The sequence below is a fragment of the Arachis hypogaea genome, chromosome 10 (genome assembly GCF_003086295.3).
Source record: "Arachis hypogaea cultivar Tifrunner chromosome 10, arahy.Tifrunner.gnm2.J5K5, whole genome shotgun sequence".
Lineage (NCBI taxonomy): Eukaryota > Viridiplantae > Streptophyta > Magnoliopsida > Fabales > Fabaceae > Arachis > Arachis hypogaea.
Genome location: NC_092045.1, coordinates 89,942,102 through 89,956,345, shown reverse-complemented (window position 1 = coordinate 89,956,345; position 14,244 = coordinate 89,942,102).

Genomic DNA, 14,244 nt, shown 5'->3' with positions numbered 1-14,244 from the left:
GAAAATTTTAGAAAGGTTGCCTCTGGATTGTTGTAATTTAGCTTCTCTTAGTTTCCTCTTCAGAGTCCTTTCAGGTTCAGGATCAGCTTCAACAAGAGTGCTTTTTTCCTTGTTCCTGCTCATATGAAAGAAAAGAGAACAAGAAAAGAAAAGGAATCCTCTATATCACAGTAAAGAGGATCCTTATTATTAATAGAAGAAGAAAAGAATAAAGAAAGGAGAATCCAAACACAAGGGTAAGGATAGAGGTAGTGATTGGAGATGAAGAGAGGTGAAGAGAAGTGTTAGTAAATGAATAAATAAATAGAAGAAGATGAGAGAGAGAATTCAAAAATTAATTTTGAAAAGGAGTTAATGATTTTCGAAAATTAAAGATGAGATTGAATTAAAATTAAAATTTAAAATAATTAGTTAATTAAAAAGAATTTTTTGAAAAAGAGGGAGGTATTTTCGAAAATTAGAGAGGAGAGAGTAGTTAGGTGGTTTTGAAAAAGATAAGAAACAAACAAAAAGTCAAATAATTAGTTGGAAAATATTTGAAAATCAAATTTGAAAAGATAAGAAGATAAGAAGTTAGAGAAGATATTTTAAAATCAAATTTTTGAAAAAGATAACATTTTGAAAAAGATATGATATAAAAGATAAGATAAGATAGATTTAATTTTCAAAATTAAAATTAATTACTTGACTAACAAGAAACTAAAAGATATGATTCTAGAATTTAAAGATTGAGCCTTTCTTAACAAGAAAGTAACAAACTTCAAATTTTTGAATCAATCACATTAATTGTTAGCATAATTTTTGAAAATAAAGATAAAATTAAGAAAAAGATTTTTGAAAAATATTTTTAAATTTTCGAAAATCATAAGATAAAAATGAAAAAGATTTGATTTTTGAAAAAGTTTTGAAAAGATAGGATTTTTAAAATCGAAAATTTGACTTGATTTGTAAGAAACAACAAATTTTAAAAATTTTTTGACTAAGTCAACTCAAATTTTCGAAAATTATGAGAAAATTAAGGAAAAGAGATTTTTTTATTTTTGAATTTTTTTATGAAGAGAGAGAAAAACACAAATATGACCCAAAACATGAAAATTTTGGATCAAAACCAAAATGCATGTAAGAACAATATGAATGTCAAGATGAACACCAAGAACACTTTGAAGATCATGATGAACATCAAGAACATATTTTTGAAAAAATTTTGATGCAAAGAAAATATGCAAGACACCAAATTTAGAATTCTTTAATGCATAGATACTATGAATGTAAAAATGCATATGAAAAACAATAAAAGACACAATACAAGAAAACATCAAGATCAAACAAGAAGATTTACCAAGAACAACTTGAAGATCATGAAGAACACCATGAATGCATGAATTTTCAAAAAATGCAAGAAAAAATTTTTAAAGCATGCAATTGACACCAAACTTAAAAATTGACTCAAGATTCAAACAAGAAACACAAAATATTTTTGGTTTTTTATAATTTTATGATTTTTTTGGATTTTTATTATTTTTTTGAACATATTCTTTAGAAAAACAAAAATAAAGAAAAATTTTTGAAAGATTTTTGAAAATGTTTTTGAAAAGAAAATAAAAAGAAAATTACCTAATCTGAGCAACAAGATGAACCGTCAGTTGTCCATACTCGAACAATCCCCGGCAACGGCGCCAAAAACTTGGTGGATGAAATTGTGATCATCAACAATGGCTCCAAAGATTTGGTGCTCTCAAACATGAATCACACTTTGTCACAACTCCGCACAACTAACCAGCAAGTGTACTGGATCATCCAAGTAATACCTTACGTGAGTAAGGGTCGATTCCACAGAGATTGTTGGTATGAAGCAAGCTATGGTCATCTTGTAAATCCCAGTCAGGGGGATTCAACTGTGTTAAGAAATTATAGTATACACGAAGGAATAAAATAGGATAGAGATACTTATGTAAATTAATGGTGGGAATTTCAGACAAGCGCATGGAGCTGCTTGTGCCTTCTAAATCTCTGCTTTCCTACTGCTTTCCTTCAATCCTTCTTACTCCTTTCCATGGCAAGCTGTATGTAGGGCATCACCGTTGTCAATGGCTACATCCCATCCTCTCAGTGAAAATGGTCCAAATGCTCTGTCAAAGCACGGCTAATCATCTGTCAGTTCTCGATCATGTTGGAATAGAATCCATTGATTCTTTTGCGTTTGTCATCACGCTCAGCAATCGCGAGTTTGAAGCTCGTCACAGTCATTCAATCCCGAAATCCTACTCGGAATACCACAGACAAGGTTAGACTTTTCGAATTTCCATGAATGCCGCCATCAATTCTAGCTTATACCACGAAGATTCTGATTAAGAAATCCAAGAGATATGCGCCCGGTCTAAGGTAGAACGGAAGTGGTTGTCAGTCACGTGTTCATAGGTGAGAATGATGATGAGTGTCACAGATCATCACATTCATCATGTTGAAGTGCAACGAATATCTTAGAACAAGAATAAGTCGAATTGAATAGAAATTAGTGGTACTTGCATTAAAACTCGAGGTACAGCAGAGCTCTACACCCTTAATCTATGGTGTGTAAAAACTCCACCGTTGAAAATACATAAGTGATGAAGGTCCAGGCATGGCCTGAATGGCCAGCCCCCAAAATGTGATCAATAGTCTCCTAAGATGAATAATAAAATAAATCTGAAACCAAAGATGTCTAATACAATAGTAAAATGTTCTATTCATACTAAACTAGCTACTAGGGTTTACAGAAGTAAGTAATTGATGCATAAATCCACTTCCGGGGCCCACTTGGTGTGTGCTTGGGCTGAGCTTGGTCTATCCATGAGCTGAGGCTTCTCTTGGAGTTGAACACCAAGTTGTAACATGTTTTGGGCGTTCAACTCTGGTTCGTGACGTGTTTCTGGCGTTTGACTCCAGAATGCAGCATGGAACTGGCGTTGAGTGCCAGTTTACATTGTCTAATTACGAATAAAGTATGGACTATTATATATTGCTGAAAATCTCTGGATGTCTACTTTCCAACGCCATTGAGAGCGCGCCATTTGGAGTTCTGTAGCTCCAGAAAATCCATTTTAAGTACAGGGAGGTCAGATTCCAACAGCATCAGCAGTCCTTTGTCAGCCTCTTATCAGAGTTTCGCTCAGGTCCCTCAATTTCAGCCAGAAAATACCTGAAATCACAGAAAAACACACAAACTCATAGTAAAGTCCAGAAATGTGAATTTAGCATAAAAACTAATGAAAACATCCCTAAAAGTAACTAGATCATACTAAAAACTACCTAAAAACAATTTTTGGCATAAATTATCCGCTCATCACTACTCCAGCATTTCTGTCAGGTCTGAGCTAATGATAACGACTCCTCCCGCGTGTGCAAGAAGGTCGTTGTACCTCTCCTCAAATTGCTCCGCTTTTTGGTGAAGCTTCTATGTCAGCTTCTGCACCTCCTCCTTCAAGTCGATAACTTACTGGGGATTGGCAGGACTGGTGGCAAAGACAGAGAAATCCAATAATACGGAGGAGCGGAGGCTATTGGCGAAGAACGATCCCAACCCGAAGTGGCGATTCTTGTGGGTTCAGAGGTAGTCTCATGATAAATCCTATCAGGATCTACCACTGAGGTCTCGGAGCCGGCTTCGTTGTTCCCACTTTGCAGCTGAGATTACTGGGCCGCGGCATCCAATCACTGTTTGTAATCCTCCTACGCCACACACGTTGTAACTAGGATAATAGTTAATTGACTTTAAACCAAATAAAGTCAAAACTTAGAATTAATTGAAACTCACATAATGGGCCACATATCGCTCATCAGTAAATCTCTCCTTGTTGGACTTCAAAGTATGGGTATACTTGAAGGTCTCTGCCAGTGTTGCCTCACAACCCAATGACTTAGACTACACATATTCAAATCAACAAATAAAATAAATGAACAAAAAACTAATTCAAGTAACTATTAATAAACATTACCAAACTACTTACCAGAACACTCTTCGTCTTCATGAAGGTCGCCGACCTATCTGAATACTTTGACGACCTCGGTGAAGTCCTGTTAGCGATGTTTGTCAGACGGCGACGCTTGAACTCCTCATTATTTCTAAAATGGGCCTCCAGTTCCTTCTTGGTAGATGGACGAATCCAAGTCATTAGGTGGTCGCGCTCCTAACGAACATCGCTCATCATTTGCTGAAGTCGTTTAGCTGCCTGGTAGTCATAGATCTTCCTAATCATGAGACTATATTCCGTATCCCATATGAATTTCAATTTTACAAAGTGATTCAACAACATTAGTTGGTTAAAATAAAATACAATTCAAATACAGTTAATTCAACAACATTGGGTTCTTATCTTCCACTTCTGACACCATCACTCTTTGGTCTCAATAGAGATCTTCGTGTAGCTCAGCCATGGGTGATTGTCCATAGACTTAATCACCTCAGAGATCTCCTATGTACATGCATTGTTGTTTGGTACAAACTTATTAATGAAAACATTTAAGATTAACAAATACATAGAAACACATAAACCTTAACAAATTCAAAATAGATTGCGGATAAAAGACATTCAAATAGTATGTACTCACGCCTGCCCGCCATCGGGTCAAATCCTCAACCGGATAATAGGCGGTGGGGGATGGACATCCTGCTGGGACGCATTAGAGGAATCACTTACCACGGGCTCTGTCGCTGGATCTGTAGGGGCATAGCAGAAAGAGGTACGTACTTTGAGTTTGGGACCATGATGAACTGTTGGTCCGCTGGACCTGCCTGTGACATCATGGGGGAGAAGGGGTAGAGGGTAATGACTGATCAGTTCCTGGGGATTCCACAGAAACCTTCCTTCTACCACGACCAGGAGACCCACTCGATATACCTTTGCTACCTGTCGTCATATCTGTAAGGAGATATATTATTAACACTAATAAGCATATATACTACACAAATCATTCAACATTTAGATTATTTCAAAAAAAAGTTGACATAACCTCTCCACAAAAAATTGAACATATATCCACCTTTACGATTTTCACAATATAACCATCCTCAATCTACAACATCAGTCAAAACACAATTAAATTCACAACATTTCTAGTAGAATATATTAACTTATTTTCATACTTGAATTCATAATATATATATATAATGTTGTACATATAATATTTCAATGTCAAACACAACAATTTATTCAATTCAATTAAAGAGTTTAAATCATTAACAATTGAAAATTTTTAAATAATAAAAATCTAATTAAAAAATTAGGTCAAAATATAAATATTTCCAAACTAGTTAACCTTTAAGAAATAAGCCTATACTTCAAGAGTAAATGGTAGACATCATTATACTATACACATAAAAACATATTTACATAAAGCTACCTCAAGAAAAACAAAACTATCTAGTTAGCAAGGTTAATTAGTTCTTGAGATTGAATAAGAAACAAAAAGATACTCAACTTACAAATTTTACAAGCTTTAGAGTTAACTATTGTTACTATTAAATACTGCACATATAACTAACTATATTATATCAACTTAAGGCTTGTAACATTTTCTTAGTATATTTCTTACTTCAAAATTCAAGAATCTTGCACTTCTTCCTAAATCCTAAATTAACATATAACTAATTCCTAATTCCTAAATTAAATTCATCCTAAATCCTAGCATATGATAACCAAATCCTAAATCCTAAATTAACTTTAACCCTAAACCTTAAATTAGTATATAATAATCAAATTTTAAATCCTAAATTTACATATAACTAATTCCTAAATCATAAATTAACTTCATCCTAAATCCTAAGTTAGCATATAATAATCAAAATTTAAATCCTAAATTAACATATAACTAAATCCTAAATTAACTTAAACAGGGAAAAAGAGGGATGACGAGTCCATATTTTTCGATATATTTTAGCTTGATTTGAGTGGATTTCATCACATAAACCTACACTTAAGCACCAAAATAGCATACTTTTGTGTTTGCTCCCTAAATTGAACCTAAATATGAAAACATGAATTTTTGTGCTTAAATTGAGCAATTAAATTCCACTTTTATCCCATGTGATACCATGACATATTTGTTGAGTGATTTCAGGTCAAAGAGGCAAGAATGAATATGCAAAAGTGGAAGAAAGCATGCAAAAGGGAGAAAACATGAAGAAAATAAGGAGGAAGCACACAGCCGCGTGTGCATGCGCATAACCCTTTGTGCGTACGCACAAGAAGGATATCAGCATGCGTGCATACGCACAACCACCTATGTATACGCACAAGTGGAAATTCAGCGAAGTGTGCGGACGCACACACCTGTGTGTCCGCACAGGTACCAGCGCATGCTTCCATTAAAAAGTCACGTGCTGCGCATTTTTTGAGGCCTTTTGGCCCAATTTTTGAAGGCTCAAGGCTGAAACCAAGTGCTATATGAAGGGAACTTCATGCCATGACAAAGGGAGCACACTTGTAGGATAGAAACACATTTTAGGAGTAGTTTTAGGGTAGTTAGTTTAGGTTTTCTCTCTAGTTCATTAGGGTTTTAATTAGGTTTTCAATGTAGAATTTTATAGTTCAAGTTTTGCTTTTAGATTTTGCTTTCCCATTGTAAGTATTTCTTAATTTCCTCTTTTATAACATTACTTGTTCTACACTTTCATATATTTTACTCTCTTTTGTCAACATTTACATTGTCTTGCAATTTTGATTCCTAGTTGTTTAATTTGATGTTTGATGGCTTTTATATGTTTGTTTGAGTTACCTTTATTGGTTTTGATCATTTATGGTTCATAGCTTTTACCATTTTTCCAATTTTGCCATGTTTTATGTTTATTCCCACTATGTGTTTGATGAAATGTCAATTTTAGTTATGGGGTAATTTCCACCCCTTGGCTTGGGAAAAATGAGTATATGGATTACTAGAGCCATAATGTCCAACATTTAGTGATAATTCTTGGGTTGTTAGTTGTTATTGTTTCCACTAACGCTAGCTTTTTACTAAGGTAATTAGAAAGTTAGCGAGTATTTATGGATTAATAACAATTATGCTCACTTAACTTACTCTTCGATGTTAAGGGTTGACTTAGTGAGATTAATCCATCACAATTATCATAGTTGTGGTTATGGCAAGGAAGGGATTCTATAACTCACCTCAAGTCAAGGTTTCATTTATGTTTTGAACCACTTTTCCATCACTTTAAAGCTTACTTGTTCATATTACATACATAGTTCTTTTATTCCTTTGTTAGTTTATTAATTTCAATTTTGTCTTGTTCTTTAATTTCTTTATTTTATTGGTTTCAATCATTGAAATTCCCTTTGCTTCTCACAACCAAAATTATGCACTTGTTGTCACTAGTTTCTAGGGAGAACGACCCGGGAGACTAAATACTATTGGTTTACATTTGCTTTGAATTGTGACATTATTATAATTCGATTGATGATCAATGGTTGGGTTTGGACTATACTTGCAACGTCAATCCTATTTTTAGTGTGAAAATCTAAACCTATGCTTTTGGTAAATAGGAGAAAGAAGAAGAATAGTAAAAGAAGAATAGAGAGAAAATGAGAGTCATGTTAGTGTTGGACGGTGACAACATCAATGTTGGATAATGATAGCGGCGGTACTGGATAGCGACAGCGGCAGATAAACAGAGAAAAAGAGGGAGTCGCGGCTGAGGGAGGGGAGAGGAGGAACAGGCTGGTTTCGGTGAAGGGGAGAGGAGGCGGCAACAGAACGAGCAGGTGGCGGCAGGGCTGATGGAGCGACAGGGAGAGGAGGCGGTTAGAGAGAGAAAGGAAGAAGAGAGGTTAGAGAGAGAAAGAGAGAGAATTTTAAAATGAAGGGAGAGAGGGTTTGCACTTTAAATTTTAGGGATTGTTACCGTTAAATTTACCGGCGGATAAATCCAACGATAAATCTCATAAATTTTGTGTCTATTTCCCCTGTTTTTCCTCTAAGTATTACCAGCGAATTTACCGTCGAAAATGGAAATCCTCCGGTAACAATTTGACCAAACCAATTTCACATCATAACGATTCATAAATTTGTCGGCAAAGCCGATTCTAGTGTGCGACGCTAAATCTGATGGTACTCAGCAGTTTTTTTGTAATGAGTTATTTCCATGCCCGTGTAATCAAATCTCTAGATTTTAGAGATGGATTTAAAGGTGATCAATTGGTATCAATTACCTCAATATGGTTTCTATCCATGATTCATAGAAGCTATTCGGTAAAATGCCCAACAAGAATTTTATGTCATGGAGCTCCGTGGTTTTTGGGTTTTCGAAAATGGGCCACCTTGGCAGGTGCATCAGTTTGTATTCTATGATGAAATCTGAGTTTGCACAAAATTGAATGAGCTTCCATTACTATCTGTTATCTCAGTTTGTGTTTTACTAAGGTTAGGGATGAAGGTCAATATCTTTATTATTGTGCATTGAAATTGGGTATGCTTGCTGGGGAACGTACAAGGACATCCAACTGGAGAAGAAGAGTTATTTATGCTTGAGATTGGAATTAGGGTTCTAACATTGGGATTGGTTTGAGTTAATTTAACAAACTTATCTGGTTAGCATCAATATTGTAATATTTGGGGTGTGTCACACTGTCAGTTAACATTCAGCATCAGCGAATGTTAGCCACGTCATCAACTAAGATGACGAAAGAACAAACTCTACCAACACGGTTATCTTTCAGGGATTATTTTGATTAATTTTAACTTTCGAAGACCAAAATAAAGATTGAATTATCTTTCAGGGATAAATTTGAGTATTAACTCTTATCGATTGGTAGAAATAGTTTTAAATTTATTAATGAAAAAATATTTTAAAAATATTTTAAAATAAGACAAAGTTAACAAAAAAATCCAATTATTTTAAGTAATAAATGACATATGTGTTGTAAAATAAATAAATAAGGAAGAGAAAATATATATAAAATAAAGAATTATAAATTGATAACTTTAGTATTAATATTTACTAATATTATTATCTCAATATAAATGAGATGATTCATATATATTCACTAATATGTTGCAGCGTACATCTATATAGGGAGAGAGAGGTGATAGGGAGAGAGAGGTGTTTTATATTGATCGTGTGTGTATTGTCTGAGATTTTTTCTCCTATTTATACATGTACCAAGTTCACATTTTCAAACTTCATTAATTTAATCTATTTTGAGAACTTGAGCCTTTTTCTTTTTGAGAAATTGAACCGTCCATATTATAAAGAAAGTCAAATCATTAATGGACATCCATATTACAACATTCTTCTTAGATGTCCATTTAGGATTATGCCTCTTTGGTGCACGAAATTGTGATCATCAATGGCGCCATCAACATGGTACGCTCAATTGCAATCTCAACTCTTTATCACAACTTCGCACAACTAACCAGCAAGTGTACTGGGTCGTCCAAGTAATAAACCTTACGCGAGTAAGGGTCGATCCCACAGAGATTGTTGGTATGAAGCAAGCTATGGTCACCTTGTAAATCTTAGTCAGGCAAACTCAAATGGTTATGGATGATATATGAATAAAGCATAAAGATAGAGATACTTATGTAATTCATTGGTGAGAATTTCAGATAAGCGAATGGAGATGCTTTGTCCCTTCCGTCTCTCTGCTTTCCTACTGTCTTCATCCAATCCTTCTTACTCCTTTCCATGGCAAGCTGTATGTAGGGTTTCACCGTTGTCAGTGGCTACCTCCCATCCTCTCAGTGAAAATGTTCTACGCACCCTGTTACGGCACGGCTAATCATCTGTCGGTTCTCAATCAGGTTGGAATAGAATCCAGTGATTCTTTTGCGTCTGTCACTAACGCCCAGCCTTCAGGAGTTTGAAGCTCATCACAGTCATTCAATCATTGAATCCTACTCAGAATACCACAGACAAGGTTTAGACCTTCCGGATTCTCTTGAATGCCGCCATCAATTCCAGCTTATACCACGAAGATTCCGATTAAGGGATCCAAGAGATAAACATTCAAGCCTTGTTTGCTTGTAGAACGGGAGTGGATGTCAGGCACGCATTCACAAGTGAGAATGATGATGAGCGTCACATAATCATCACATTCATCATGTTCTTGGGTGCAAATGAATATCTTAGAACAAGAATAGGCTGAATTGAATAGAAGAACAATAGTAATTGCATTAATACTCGAGGTACAGCAGAGCTCCACACCTTAATCTATGGTGTGTAGAAACTCCACCGTTGAAAATACATAAAAACAAGGTCTAGGCATGGCCGAATGACCAGCCTCCCAATGATCTAAGAACTAGGCGTCCAAAGATGATCAAAAGATCTAAAATGATCCAAAGATTCAAAATGATCAAAAGATGAAAAATACAATAGCAAACGGTCCTATTTGTAGAGAACTAGTAGCCTAGGGTTTACAAAGATGAGTAAATTACATAAAAATCCACTTCCGGGCCCACTTGGTGTGTGCTTGGGCTGAGAATTGAAGCATTTTTGTGTAGAGATTTCTCTTGGAGTTAAACGCCAGATTTTATGCCAGTTTGGGTGTTTAACTCCCATTCTTGTGCCAGTTCCGGCGTTTAACGCCGGACAGTTTTGAGCTGATTTGGAACGCCAGTTTGAGCCATCAAATCTCAGACAAAGTATGGACTATTAAACATTTCTGGAATGCCCAGGATGTATACTTTCCAACGCCGTTAAGAGCATGCCAATTGGGCTTCTGTAGCTCCATAAAATCCACTTCAAGTGCAGGGAGGTCAGAATCCAACAGCATCTACGGTCCTTTTCAGCCTCTGAATCAGATTTTTACTCAGGTCCCTCAATTTCAGCCAGAAAATACCTGAAATCATAGAAAAACACACAAACTCATAGTAAAGTCCAGAAAAGTGAATTTTAACTAAAAACTAATAAAAATATACTAAAAACTAACTAAAACATACTAAAAACATACTAAAAACAATGCCAAAAAGCGTATAAATTATCCGCTCATCACAACACCAAACTTAAATTGTTGCTTGTCCCCAAGCAACTGAAAATCCAATAAGATAAAAAGAAGAGAATATGCAATGAACTCCAAAAACATCTATGAAGATCAGTATTAATTAGATGAGCGGGGCTTTAGCTTTTTGCCTCTGAATAGTTTTGGCATCTCACTCTATCCTTTGAAATTCAGAATGATTGGCTTCTATAGGAACTCAGAATCCAGATAGTGTTATTGATTCTCCTAGTTAAGTATGATGATTCTTGAACACAGCTACTTTATGAGTCTTGGCTGTGGCCCAAAGCACTCTGTCTTCCAATATTACCACCGGATACTTACATGGCACAGACACATAACTGGGTGAACCTTTTCAGATTGTGACTCAGCTTTGCTAGAGTCCCCAATTAGAGGTGTCCAGGGTTCTTAAGCACACTCTTTTTGCTTTGGATCACAACTTTATTCTTTTTTTCCCCTTTTTTTCGCATATACCCCTTTTTTTCCCCATTTTTTTATATTCACTGCTTTTTCTTGCTTCAAGAATCATTTTTATGATTTTTCAGATCCTCAGTAACATGTCTCCTTTTTCATCATTCTTTCAAGATCCAACCATTCATGAACAACAAATTCAAAAGACATATGCACTGTTTAAGCATACATTCAGAAAACAAAAGTATTGCCACCACATCAAAATAATTAATCTGTTATAAAATTTAAAATTCATGCAATTCTTCTCTTTTTCAATTAAGAACATTTTTCATTCAAGAAAGGTGATGGATTCATAGAACATTCATAACTTTAAGGCATAGACACTAAGACACTAATGATCACAAGACACAAACATAGGTAAACATAAGCATAATTTTCGAAAAATAGGAAATTAAGGAACAAGGAGATTAAAGAACGGGTCCACCTTAGTGATGGCGGCTTATTCTTCCTCTTGAAGATCTTATGGAGTGCTTGAGCTCCTCAATGTCTCTTCCTTGCCTTTGTTGCTCCTCTCTCATGATTCTTTGATCTTCTCTAATTTCATGGAGGACGATGGAATGTTCTTGGTGCTCCACCCTTAGTTGTCCCATGTTGGAACTCAATTCTCCTAGGGAGGTGTTGATTTGCTCCCAATAGTTTTGTGGAGGAAAGTGCATCCCTTGAGGCATCTCAGGGATTTCATGATGAGTGGGATCTCTTGTTTGCTCCATCCTTTTCTTAGTGATGGGCTTGTCCTCATCAATGAGGATGTCTCCCTCTATGTCAACTCCAACTGAATAACAGAGGTGACAAATGAGATGAGGAAATGCTAACCTTGCCAAGGTAGAAGCCTTGTCTGCCACCTTATAAAGTTCTTGGGCTATAACCTCATGAACTTCTATTTCTTCTCCAATCATGATGATATGAATCATGATGGCCCGGTCTATAGTAACTTCAGACCGGTTGCTAGTGGGAATGATTGAGCGTTGGATAAACTCCAACCATCCCCTAGCCACGGGCTTGAGGTCATGCCTTCTTAGTTGAACCGGCTTCCCTCTTGAATCTCTCTTCCATTGAGCGCCCTCTTCACAAATGTCTATGAGGACTTGGTCCAACCTTTGATCAAAGTTGACCCCTTTTGAGTTTGAAAGGGACCTCGGGGATCACCTTCTTCTTGGCCATAACTTCATAGAAATGGTCTTGATGCACCCTTGAGATGAATCTCTCCATCTCCCATGACTTGGAGGTGGAAGCTTTTGCCTTCCCTTTCCTCTTTCTAGAGTTTTCTCCAGCCTTAGATGCCATAAATGGTTATGGAAAAACAAAAAACAATGTTTTTACCACACCAAACTTAAAAGGTTTGCTCGTCCTCGAGCAAAAGAAGAAAGAAGAGAGTAGAAGAAGAAGAAATAGAGGAGATGGAGATGGCTTTGTGGTTCGGCCAAAGGAGGAGAAGTAGTGTTTAGGGTGTGTGAAAATGAAGGAGTGAAGATGGGTTTATACAGGGGTGGAGAGAGGGGTAGGGTTCGGCTATGGGAGGGTGGGTTTGGGAGAAAAAGTGGTTTGAATTTGAATGGTGAGGTAGGTGAGGTTTTATGAAGGATGGATGTAAGTGGTGAAGAGAAAGATGGGATTTGATAGGTGAGGGGTTTTTGGGGAAGAGTGGTTGAGGTGATTGGTGAATGGGTGAAGAAGAAGAGAGATGGTGGTGGGGTAGGTGGGGATCCTGTGGGATCCACAGATCCAGAGGTGTCAAGGAAAAGTCATCCCTGCACCAAGTGGCGAGCAAAAATGCTCTTTGTGCCAATTTTGGCGTTAAACGCCGGGCTGGTGCCCATTTCTGCCGTTTAACACCAACTTCTTGCCCTTTCCTGGCGTTTAACGCCACTCTGGTGCCCCCTTTCTGGCGTTAAATGCCCAGAATGGTGCCAGACTGGGCGTTAAACGCCCATTTGCTACCCTTACGGCGTTTAAACGCCAGCAGGTTCTTCCTCCAGGGTGTGCTATTTTTCTTTCTGTTTTTCATTCTATTTTTTCTTTTTCAATTGATTTTGCGACTTCTCATGATCATCAACCTACAGAAAACATAAAATAACAAAGAAAAATAGATAATTATAACATTGGGTTGCCTCCCAACAAGCGCTTCTTTAATGTCAGTAGCTTGATAGTGGGCTCTCATGGAGCCTCAGAGATGCTCAGAGCAATGTTGGAACCTCCCAACACCAAACTTAGAGTTTGAATGTGGGGGTTCAACACCAAACTTAGAATTTGGTTGTGGCCTCCCAACACCAAACTTAGAGTTTGACTGTGGGGGCTCTGTTTGACTCTATTTTGAGAGAAGCTCTTCATGCTTCCTCTCCATGGTTACAGAGGGATATCCTTGAGCCTTAAACACAAGGGATTCTTCATTCACTTGAATGATCAATTCTCCTCTGTCAACATCAATCACAGCCTTTGTTGTGGCTAGGAAGGGTCTGCCAAGGTTGATGGATTCATCCATGCACTTCCCAGTCTCTAGGACTATGAAATCAGCAGGGATGTAATGGTCTTCAACCTTTACCAGAACATCCTCTACAAGTCCATAAGCTTGTTTTCTTGAATTGTCTGCCATCTCTAGTGAGATTCTTGCAGCTTGCACCTCAAAGATCCCTAGCTTCTCCATTACAGAGAGAGGCATGAGGTTTATACTTGACCCTAAGTCACACAGAGCCTTCTTAAAGGTCATGGTGCCTATGGTACAAGGTACTGAGAACTTCCCAGGATCTTGTCTCTTTTGAGGTAATCTCTGCCTAGACAAGTCATCCAGTTCTTTGGTGAGCAAAGGGGG